Genomic DNA, 12,469 nt, shown 5'->3' on the forward strand with positions numbered 1-12,469 from the left:
AGGATGTGTGTGAGTGTGTTCTGATGTGTGAGTGTGTGTGTGTGAGTGTATGCGATCGGATCTGTGAGTGTCGGCAGAGGAGCACGACTTGCAGCACAGCTGCCTGGACCGCCCACCGGTGGGCACAGGGAGAAGTGGGGGTGTGTGTATGGGGGATGGAGCATGATGGGGAGTGCGCAGCATGGGGGATTGAGCACGATGGGGAGTGCGCAGCATGGGGGATGTAACACGTTTGGGAGTGCGCAGCATGGGGGATGGAGCATGATGGGGAATGCGCAGCATGGGGGATGGAGCACGATGGGGAGTGCGCAGCATGGGGGATGGAGCACAATGGGGGGTGCGCAGCATGGGGGATGGAGCACATTTGGGAGTGCGCAGCATGGGGGATAGAGCACGATGGGTAGTGCACAGCATGGGGGATGGAGCACGATCGGGAATGCGCAGCATGGGGGATGGAGCACAATGGGGAGTGTGCAGCATGGGGGATGGAGTACGATGGGGGTTGCGCAGCATGGGGGATGGAGCACGATGGGGAGTGCGCAGCATGGGGGATGGAGCACGATGGGGGGTGCACAGCATGGGGGATGGAGCACGATGGGGAGTGCGCAGCATGGGGGCTGGAGCACGTTTGGGAGTGCGCAGCATGGGGGATGGAGCACGATCGGGAATGCGCAGCATGGGGGATGGAGCACGATGGGGAGTGTGCAGCATGGGGGTTGGAGTTCAATGGGGAGTGCGCAGCATGGGGGATGGAGCACGATGGGGGTGCGCAGCATGGGGGATGCGCAGCATGGGGGATGGAGCACGTTTGAGAGTGCGCAGCATAAGGGATAGAGCACAATGGGGAGTGCGCAGCATGGGGGATGGAGCACGATGGGGAGTGCGCAGCATGGGGGATGGAGCACGATGGGGAGTGCGCAGCATGGGGGATGGAGCATGATGGGGAATGCGCAGCATGGGGGATGGAGCACGATGGGGAGTGCACAGCATGGGGGATGGAGCAAAATGGGGGGTGCGCAGCATGGGGGATGGAGCACGTTTGGGAGTGCGCAGCATGGGGGATAGAGCACGATGGGGAGTGCGCAGCATGGGGGATGGAGGACGATGGGGAGTGCGCAGCATGGGGGATGTAGCACGTTTGGGAGTGCGCAGCATGGGGGATGGAGCACGATGGGGAATGCACAGCATGGGGGATGGAGCACGATGGGGAGTGCGCAGCATGGGGGATGGAGCACAATGGGGGGGTGCGCAGCATGGGGGATTGAGCACGATGGGGGGTGCGCAGCATGGGGGATGGAGCACGATGGGGAGTGTGCAGCATGGGAGATGGAGCACTATGGGGAGTGCGCAGCATGGGGGATGGAGCACGATGGGGAGTGCGCAGCATTGGGGATGGAGCACGATGGGGAGTGCGCAGCATGGGGGATGGAGCATGATGGGGAGTGCGCAGCATGGGGGATGGAGCACGATGGGGGGTGCACAGCATGGGGGATGGAGCACGATGGGTGGTGCACAGCATGGGGGATGGAGCACGATGGGGGGTGCGCAGCATGGGGGATGGAGCACGATGGGTGGTGCACAGCATGGGGGATGGAGCACGATGGGGGGTGCGCAGCATGGGGGATGGAGCACGATAGGGGGTGCGCAGCATGGGGGATGGAGCACAATGGGGGGTGCGCAGCATGGGGGATGGAGCACAATGGGGGGTGCGCAGCATGGGGGATGGAGCACGATGGGGGGTGCACACCTCCCCCCAAAACACACACACACACCGCCACACACGCACTGCACAACACACCACACACACACACTGGGAACCACAAACACCACCCTACACAGACACCCACACACACAACGCCGCACACACACAACACCCAACACACAAACACCGCAGCACACACAAATATACGCACATACCGCACAACACACACTGCACAAAACATACCTCCCCCAAAACACACACACACACCCCACACCCACACAAACCGCGCAACACACACACACACAACGCTAGAGACACACAGCGCTCCACAAACAACGCAACTCACAAACACCGCTCTCACCCCCCACCACACCGAGACAACACCCAGAACATGTACAGCGCCTTACACAAACACTTGGTAACTACACACAACAACATCTATATTATTATTATTATTATTTATTATTATAGCGCCATTTATTCCATGGCGCTTTACAAGTGAAAGGGTATACGTACAACAATCATTAACAGTACATAACAGACTGGTACAGGAGGAGAGAGGACCCTGCCCGCGAGGGCTCACAGTCTACAGGGAATGGCTGATGGTACGATAGGTGAGGACAGAGCTGGTATATATATGTAAATGTATATATATATATAACAAAAATCATACATTAACTACACAATACGTAAATTCTAGAATACCCGATGCATAGAATCGGGCCACCTTCTAGTATATATATACATAGATGTCTCTTATTGTAGATAGAATGCTGTTATATGCTTGATTTGTTAATATGTGATATATATACAGTATATGTGTGTGTGTGTGTGTGTGTGTGACATATACACTGTGTGCAGAATTATTAGGCAAATGAGTATTTTGATCACATGATACTTTTTATACATGTTGTCCTACTCCAAGCTACATAGGCTTGAGAGCCAACTACCAATTAAGTAAATCAGGTGATGTTTATCTCTGTAATGAGGAGGGGTGTGGTGTAATGACATCAACACCCTATATAAGGTGTGATTAATTATTATCCAACTTCCTTTCCTTTGGCAAAATGGGTCAGAAGAGAGATTTGACGGGCTCTGAAAAGTCCAAAATTGTGTGATGTCTTGCAGGGTTGCAGCAGTCTTGAAATTGCCAAACTTTTGAAGCGTGATCACCAAACAATCAAGCGTTTCATGGCAAATAGCCAATAGGGTCACAAGAAGCGTGTTGGGCAAAAAAGGCGCAAAATAACTGCCCATGAATTGAGGAAAATCAAGCATGAAGCTGCCAAGATGCCATTTGGCACCAGTTTGACCATATTTCAGAGCTGCAACGGTACTGGAGTATCAAAAAGCAAAAAGTGTGCCATACTCAGGGACATGGCCAAGGTAAGGAAGGCTGAAAAACGACCACCTTTGAACAAGAAACATATAAAACGTGAAGACTAGGTGAAGAAATATCTTAAGACTGATTTTTTAAAGGTTTTATGGACTGATGAAATGAGAGTGACTCTTGATGGGCCAGATGGATGGGCCAGAAGCTGGATCAATAAAGGGCAGAGAGCTCCACTCCGACTCAGATGCCAGCAAGGTGGAGGTGGGGTACTGGTATGGGCTGGTATTATCAAAGATGAACTTGTGGGATCTTTTCGGGTTGAGGATGGAGTGAAGCTCAACTCCCAAATCTACTGCCAGTTTCTGAAAGACAACTTCTTCAAGCAGTGGTTCAAGAATAAGTCTGGATTTTTCAAGAAAAACATGATTTTCATGCAGGACAATGCTCCATCACATACATCGATCTACTTCACAGTGTGGCTGGCCAGTAAAGGTCTAGAAGATGAAAAAATAATGACATGGTCCCCTTGTTCAACTGATCTGAACCCCATAGAGAACCTGTGGTCCCTCATAAAATGTAAGATCTACAGGGAGGGAAAACAGTACAACTCTCGGAACAGTGTATGGGAGGCTGTGGTGGCTGCTGCATGCAATGTTGATCGTAAACAGATCAAGCAACTGACAGAATCTATGGATGGATGTTGAGTGTTATCATAAAGAAAGGTGGCTATATTGGTCATTAATTTTGCATGTCAGAAATGTTTATATCTAAATTTTGTGTAGTTACATTGGTTTATCTGGTGAAAATAAACAAGTGCCTATTGTTACTAGGATAGTGGGGTTGATTAAAGATACTAAATCCCTTTTGGCCAATTTAAAACAAATTCGATGCAATAATAGATCAAAATGGATAACATGTGATGTTTCATCACTGTATCCATCAATCCCTCAGGATCTGTGTCTTGTGGCACTGTCTTTTTTTCTAAATAAATACAAATTATACCGACCAGAAACTAACCAATTCATTATCCAGGCTACTGAATTTTGATTGAAGAATCATTTTTTCAAATTCAATCACTCTTTTTTTCTTCATGTTTGTGGCTTCCCTATGGGTGCGAGTTTCTCCCCCAGCCTGGCCAATATATACATGGCCTGGTGGGAGGAAAACTCAATACATACTGGCCTTATCCCCTTTGTCAGGTCCATGCGATGGTATGGAAGATATTTGGATGACATTCTCATTATATGGGAATGTTGTCTGGATGCTTTGGACTCTGATACCCAGATAGACATCAGGAATTTCTTGGAGTATATCAACCATAATGAGTTTCACGGCTATTGTTGCCGGAGATGAAACCCCGTTTCTGGATCTATATCAGAAAACCGCTTAGTGGGAACACGCTGCTACGAGCAAATAGCTGTCACCCGGCTCTTGTCAACCGGAATTTACCACTGGGTGAGATGATCTGGGCACGGAGATCAGCATCTCATAATTAAGCTTTTATAAATGAGAGCGATCACATGTATCAAAGACTTCAGGATAGCGGCTATAAACATGACACAATTTTGAGAGCCTGTGGAATAGCCTTGCATAGACCTCAGAACACACTGTTGAATGAGAATCGGAGAAATAACTCTTTAACAAGTAATTCTATAGTTTTTTCTACCCCATTCTCAGTAGATTTTGCCAGAATCTGCAATACGATACGTAGGTTCATCCTTATTTTATGTCAAGATGACAAATTGAATAAAATTTTGCAGGGGGGGATCAGATTTGTGGTTCATAGGGGTAGGAGTATTGGCAATGCTATTTCCCCTAGTATAATTTGCGGAGGACATGAAAATAAAAAAACTTGGCTGAATTATAAAGGTACCTTTAGATGCACTCAACAGAAGTGTAATATGTGTAAATTTCTTAAAAAAGGAGATTTTATACTGGACAATGATGGTAAGACATATAAAATCAGACCCTTTATTAACTGTAACACCACACATTTAGTATATATTTAGTATATCTGGCCACCTGTGACATCTGCTGCAAATATTATATTGGCTGTACCACCCGTACATTGAAAAAATGGATCAGTGAGCATGTCTCCTCTGTGTCTCTGGAATCTGTGGCAGGACGTACTAACTCAGGACTGGCCAGACATTTCAGAGATATGCATCAGGAAGACATGAGCTCATTAAAGGTACAAGGGGTGGAGAGAGTAAATAAACCGTACAGAGGAGGGAATTGACAGAGTCTCCTTTTTGCTACAGAAGCTTTTTGGATATTAAAATTAAAAGCATGTTACCCTTATGGTCTTAATTTCTGATCCGATTTGTCATATATATGTATGTATATATATATATATATATATATATATATATATATATATATATATGTGGCGCCCTGGACAAGCCAGGGGCCACAGAGAGCAACACCCACACACCCCACACTCCCGGTCAGGCACACCGGAGTCAGACACAAACCCTTGTTGCCTTCCTCCAGGGGCTGATGTTCACACCAGGGGGGTGGGCCAGGCGGTTGGCCCCACCCACCGAGGAGTTCACAGTCCTGGAGGCAGGAAACTGTAGTCAGTTTAGCTCAGGCAGAGCTTGAGTGCAGAGCAGAGTTAGGTGCAGCGAGTTAAAGTGTGCTGAGCTACTGCAGGTGTCCAGGTTGGAGCCCGGACAGATCAGCAAGGTTGGCAGACGGTGGTGACCGTCTGCAGGAGCTTACCGTAAAGACCGTGGACGGGTGGTGGCCCAGTGGTACCGGACCGGTACGCAAAGAGAAGCCAGCACCATCTGGCAGGGGCTTACGGACCCCGGCAAGGCTGGGAGTCGCCGAGAATTTGCCGAATTCGTTAGTGAAGGGAACCTCCTGGGTTTCCCAACAGCCAAGTCCCGACAGAAGGCAACAGTCCAACCAAAAGAGGGAGACACCGCCACTGCCAAGGCAACCGTTTCCCAGGGCCAGAGCCTGCGGGCAAAAGGGGCTCCTCCGGCTCATATCCAGGCTGGGGAGCGGGTTACCGGTGGGAACCCATTGGAACCATCTACCGTACATAGGTGCAGGGAAAGGCAGTCACCACCAACCTACTGGGAGAAACAACACCGCAGCCGTCTGTGGGACCCGTCCATCCAGCCGTGTGTTTTACCGAGAACTGTGTCCTCATCATTGGCTGAGTGAGTACCACCGTGCCGTGCGGCACAGCGCTGCCCCCGCGACCCTGTACCTCACCAGGCCCCGTAACCTGCCTGCCATCCATCCCTACCCCCACACCGGGCCCCGGGACAACCAACCCCCTACCCACGGAGGGGAGAACCAACATCCAAGCTGCTCCCTGTCATCGCTCCCGGGATCCCCGTCCAGAGCAGCGGTGGTGTCACCAATCTCACCACAACCGTGGGTGGCGTCACGGACAATATCCCTAAACCAAATCACCCCCTTTCACTCACGGGCGAGGAACGCCGCTCGAGTCCCCGGGATCTGGCCCACCGCTCGAGCCACCACAGAGCAGCCGCAGCAGCAGCGGCCGGACCCGAGCATTGGGAGAGTGCAGCGTTCCCTTCTCCGCCCGCGACAACTTGGCGTCACGAACAGGATCCTACCGTTCTACCAACTGGTGGAAGTGCGCCTTGTGTGACCGCTGGAGGTGTCTGGTCGAAAATTTGGAGAAGCCGCCATCTTGGGCGCGAAAAATTCCCGCTCGAGCGTCTCCTCGAGTAGTAGAGGCGCGAAGGCCAAAACCCTGCCCCTGTAGAGGAGGAGCCGGAAAGAGACTAAGGGGGACTGATGGCGTCTGTCCGCATGTAGCTCGCGGCTATACGAACAGGGACTCCGGGACCCCACGATCCGCTAACTCCTGCAAATAATGTCCGCTCCACCCAGCTATGCGGAGGCTACCGAGCCGGTGCCCGGAACAGCGGCATGGCTAAGGGCCTGAACGGCAGGGATCTGCCGACATTACCGGAGGCAGATATGTAGGCTGATGGAGCAGTGGATCGCGGATGTGGAGGAGGTAGCTGCGGTCGCCCGGGTGTACAGAATGGAAGCAATGATGGAGGAGCTGGTGAGTGACCCACGCCCCTGTGTCCCCGAGGGACCGGCCACTGCGGCTGAGGGACCCGGTCTATCCCTAGCCCCCATGCTGCCCCCGTCTTCCCCGCCCGTGCACCCTGCTGATGCTGGTCCGTCTGGCGTACAACCCCTCGCTACGGTAGCCGGAAGAGTGGCAAGCCCGGAGACTGCGGCAGCTGGTGGCAACCCGCCTGGCGCGGGGTCGGATGATAGTGAGTCCGGTCCTGACACAGAGATGAAGGAGTCATCGCCCTGGATGGCATGGAGGCCACTTACATTCCCCGGAGCGGAAATAACGGATATCGGGCGGCCCTTCCTCGTCGCGCCTGCTATGTGCTGGAGGGGCTGGTGCCTGTGTTCTTCCACCCAGGGCCGGCGGAGGATGATGAAAGCGAGCAATGAAGTCGGCGGTCCTCCGCCTAAAAGTTGTCCCCCGTTTGGACCACCAGAGTACTGTTTAAAGTTTGAAAGAATGAAAAAGAAAGAAAATCAACCGATATGTCATCTGATTTGCTACCTGATTGTTAGCCTGAGTGAAACTGGTCGTTGCCGGCACTGTTGTCCCCGTGGGGACTGTTTGAAAAAGTTATGCATAAGGGACTCCTTATGAACAGGCCCGAGAACTAGCAGGGCAACCACAAACTTGTGGCATGTAAATAATTATTTCGTTATGGCTTTCACCGTTACCGCCTCAGGAGAGGCAGATTTGAGGAAGGGCCCGCAGTGGAGTAAACTGGGGCCCAGCCACCACCGGAACCGGTGGCGATCCTCTGGGGGTATCAGGGGTTCCCCATGGACGTGGGTCCCCTGAAAAGGACAGAACCCGCTCGGGCAACTTGTGCTGGACTGGGGTCAAGGGGTGCTGCCTGTTTGCTTAGGGGCAGCATCAGGGCGAGGTTGCTTGGGTGGGTGAGAGCGGAAGCCGTAACCGTTACGCAACGTTTAAGTAAGAGTATCTCCCGATTTGGGAAGATGTTAGTATACTTGTAATGTGTTACCGTTTTTCTATTTTTCAGTTTGTGAAAATAAAACCGGTGATGGACGGGCAGCCCGCGGACGGTCTGCATTTAACTAAGGGGGAATGTGGCGCCCTGGACAAGCCAGGGGCCACAGAGAACAACACCCACACACCCCACACTCCCGGTCAGGCACACCGAAGTCAGACACAAACCCTTGTTGCCTTCCTCCAGGGGCTGATGTTCACACCAGGGGGGTGGGCCAGGTGGTTGGCCCCGCCCACCGAGGAGTTCACAGTCCTGGAGGCAGGAAACTGTAGTCAGTTTAGCTCAGGCAGAGCTTGAGTGCAGAGCAGAGTTAAGTGCAGCGAGTAAAAGTGTGCTGAGCTACTGCAGGTGTCCGGGTTGGGGCCCGGACAGATCAGCAAGGTTGGCAGACGGTGGTCTGCAGGAGTGGCCTATTGGAGACAGAGTGCAGGAGGGATCGCGGGGACCGGTAAGTGTTATGGCAATGTTTATTAACTGTATGTGTACATTTATAATGCATTTTTATGTGTTTGTGATTGCCTCCCATTATAGCCTATTGGTTCGAGTTCGGTTCGTCGAACGTTCGACGAACCGAACTCGAACGGGAGCTCCATTCGGCGAACCGACCTCGAGCCGAACCGCGACCGGTTCGCTCATCTCTAGTCATCAGAGCAAGTTTGCCGTACTCTTATGAATTCACCAACCGAGAGTTTTTTGATGACATAGCCATGATGACAACTAATGGAATGTAAGATAGAATGACTACTTATTGTCTTCCTGTAGACAGTAATGTCTTTCTTATTACCAACAGAATTTCCTTTTAACATGGCCAGTATGGTGACTCAGTGGTTAGCACTGCAGCCTTGTAACAATGGAGTCCTGGGATCAAATCCCACCAAGGACAACATCTACAAGAAGTTTGTATGTTCTCCCCATGTTTCCATGTGTTTCCTTTGGGTACTCCAGTTTCCTCCCACACTCCAAAAACATACATATAACGAGTTTAGATTGTGATCCCCAATCGGGATAGTGTTGCTGATGTATGGCAAGCGCTGTGGAATATGCTATAAAAAATAAAAGATTACTATTATTTAACATAATATCCAAAAAAGGTGTTTTAATGTTTTAAAATTCCACAGTAAATGTAAAATTAATGTTATAGTCATTAAGAAAGGTAGAGAATGCAAACATGAGGCTAAAGTGAAACTCACCAGGACGAATGAGCAGTTAATTATCAATATATTTATCATACTATATAATGGATAGGCAAAAAGGTTTGGATGGTTGATCTAGCACCTCTTCTTTCTACTATGCCATGTATGAATTGGCGAGGAATGGTGAGAATTTAGCCCCCCTAGAAAAGCCTTCAGCTTGCATATAAACTCATTGTCAAGAGAAATATGTTCTTTGTTAAGAAGGATGTAACAGATAAGATGAAGTTGATTAAAGACTGGGAGCTATATTTTTGCAAGTGGAATGATTAAGCCTGCATAGCAATGTCATGTGGAATTCATGAGTACAGTGGAACCTCGGTTTACGAGTAACCAGGTGTGTGAGTATTTCGCTATAAGAGAAAAGCTTGCTGTAAATTTGTAACTCAGTTTATGAGCAATCTTTGCTGTACGAGAAAATACTCACCGCACACACTTCCAGTTCCGTACTTTCACCACACTCTGACTCGCTCTTGCAGTTCGCACAAACACACACAACCACACACGCACACACACACACACACACATTATGCTCACCTTGCCTTCCGTTCCCTCGCTGGCAGCGTGCTGACTAATCAGAGGCAAGCGGCTAATGCCTTTGACATCAGCGTGCTGGCAGCGGAAGCTCCAGCATCGATTGCGATGGTTACCCGATACACATCCTGTACTGGCGAACTACAAGAACAAGGAAGCCGCGAGGGAACGGAATGTAAGGTGAGCACTATATTTGTGTTTGTGTGTGTTTGTGTGTATGTGGAATGGCACAATAGGGGACCAGAATGGGACATTGTACAAGTTGTAGAACGAATTGTCTGAGCTTGCATTATTTCCTATGGGAAATTTTGCTTTGCTAGATGAGTAACTTGATTTACAAGCACAATCTCAGAAGGAATTGTTCTCGTAAACCAAGGTTCTACTGTATAGGGAAATGCCTGTAATCTAATGCTGATGTTCTGAACAGTCCAGTTGACTCATAATTTGTACTAATTATTTAATGTCTTGATATGACTGCTTCTCCGCAGTACAAAAGGCTGTAAAATATTGTCAAGCCATGCAGATTAATATTCAGTTATGAGTTCATGCCCCCTACTATAGGGTGCAATGGTGGGGGAATTGGTCTTTATGCACTTTGGGAAATGTATGGAATATGGAACATGTGGGTGCTTCTTCTACTAAATTTCTAGTTCATTTTGGTGATGACACCTTAAGTAACACCAGCTTCAAGTAATTTAGTCATATTCATAGAGATGCGGTTGGTAGAATTGCATGTCAGTTTGTTAGAAGTGGAAGAATTCTATGCCATATCCAAAACTAATTTTGGATGTGACATGCTTTGAAGAATAACAATAGAACCAAACTTGTCGGTGGGTTGTATCATATTATTAGGGTTATTTTATAGTAATGAAATAGCTTGTTTTTGTTTATAGAGACCATTGTTTATAAGACCATTGATTTTTAAATAGTAAATAATTCTCTTAGATTTCTTTCTATAATATGTTGGAAATTATCCATAGCAGGTACCCTGGATTGTACTGGGGAAAAGATAGGCTTAAGCATATTAAAGAAAGGTGATTTATCCAATATTTGCAGTTCATCATCAGCAAGTTCTGTTGGAAGACTAAATGTACAATGTTGTTAAAAATTTTAATATGATGCAATTTTCAAAATCTGTGTGATGTTGCAATAGTTGGACATATTCATACATAGAATATTATTAGATGTATTATACAGAAAAAATTGGATCTTTATGTTTAGAAATCTCATACATTTTTAACATCCACTGAGGTGTTGAATAAATCTGTTTCATTAGCAAGAACACACTTTAGACCAGGGGTCTCAAACATGAATCCCGCAGGCCGCATGCAGCCCCTCAGGCTGCTTCTTGCAGCTCACAGTCATGTGGACCCAATAATGATTGCGGCCGGTGCAGGAGCCACAGCCATCAGTGCTACACTTCAGATGATTGTTTTGCTGGCGCTGCACAGAGTCAAGCTCTCTCTGCACAATTTAATGGCAGCCGCCAGCCAATCAGAAGCAAGCAACTCATGCATATGATCTCAGCTGTTTGCCTTTGATTGGCCAGCAGCTTCCATTAGAAAAGTTGTGCAGAGAGAACTTGACTGCACAGCGTGAATTTCAGATGAAGTGCTAACAGTGGCTGTGATCGTTGCCAGGTCCACGTGCCTTCGGGCCACATGGAGCAGGAAGTAGGACGCCGAGGTAACAGAGGACAGGTGAGAAAAATATTTTGGTGTGTGTGTATGTGTATCAACCTGTGATGCTGCACAGGACAGGGTGTGTGTTTGAGAAGAATGGCACAATAGGGAACCAGGACGGGACATTGCTACAAAAAGAGGACCTGCATGGGCACATTAGTACAGGATGGGTACAAGGATGGACACATTACAACAGGATGGGGACAAGGATAGGGTTCATTATTTCAGAATTGGGACCAGGATGGGCACATTACTACAGGATGGGCACAAGGATATTACTTTAGGAGGGGCATATTACTTCAGGATGGGGACAAGGATGGGCACATTACTATAAGATGTAAGGATGGGCACATTACTACAGGATGGAGACAATGATGGACACAATACTTAAATACTTCAGGATGGGGACAAGGCTGTGGACATTACTACAGAATAGGGAAAAAGGATGGGTACATTACTACAGGATGTTGGCCAAAATTACTACATGGTTATAATTGTAAAACAAAAAAAAAATAAAGTAAAGCATGAAATTATTTTACCAGCAAAAATGTTTTTTTTACACATATTTAAACAAAAAGACTGCTCATTTGTTATAATAAGCAAACAAAAAATGTTCAAAAACAGTGATCCAAAGGTGTATAGAAGAAAATATGGTACCAATAAATGTTACTTTGTCCTGAAAAGAAGGCGGCCCCTCAAATTATTTATTTTCTGTGTACTGCTCTTATACCAAGCCGAGTTTGAGACCCCTGCTTTAGACCTTCAAATATGACATCAATTTGGTTGGATGAAATGATATTAGCTGACAAATTTAAGACAGTGAATCAAGTCTCTGAGATATCTGACCAATTCACTGTCATAAATTTGTTAGCTAGTATCACTTCATCTAATCAAACTCATGTCATATTGAAAGGTCTAAATTTTATTTATTCTAATAAAACAGATGTGTTTAACAC

Source organism: Anomaloglossus baeobatrachus, chromosome 3, assembly GCF_048569485.1.
Source record: "Anomaloglossus baeobatrachus isolate aAnoBae1 chromosome 3, aAnoBae1.hap1, whole genome shotgun sequence".
Taxonomy (NCBI): Eukaryota; Metazoa; Chordata; class Amphibia; order Anura; family Aromobatidae; genus Anomaloglossus; species Anomaloglossus baeobatrachus.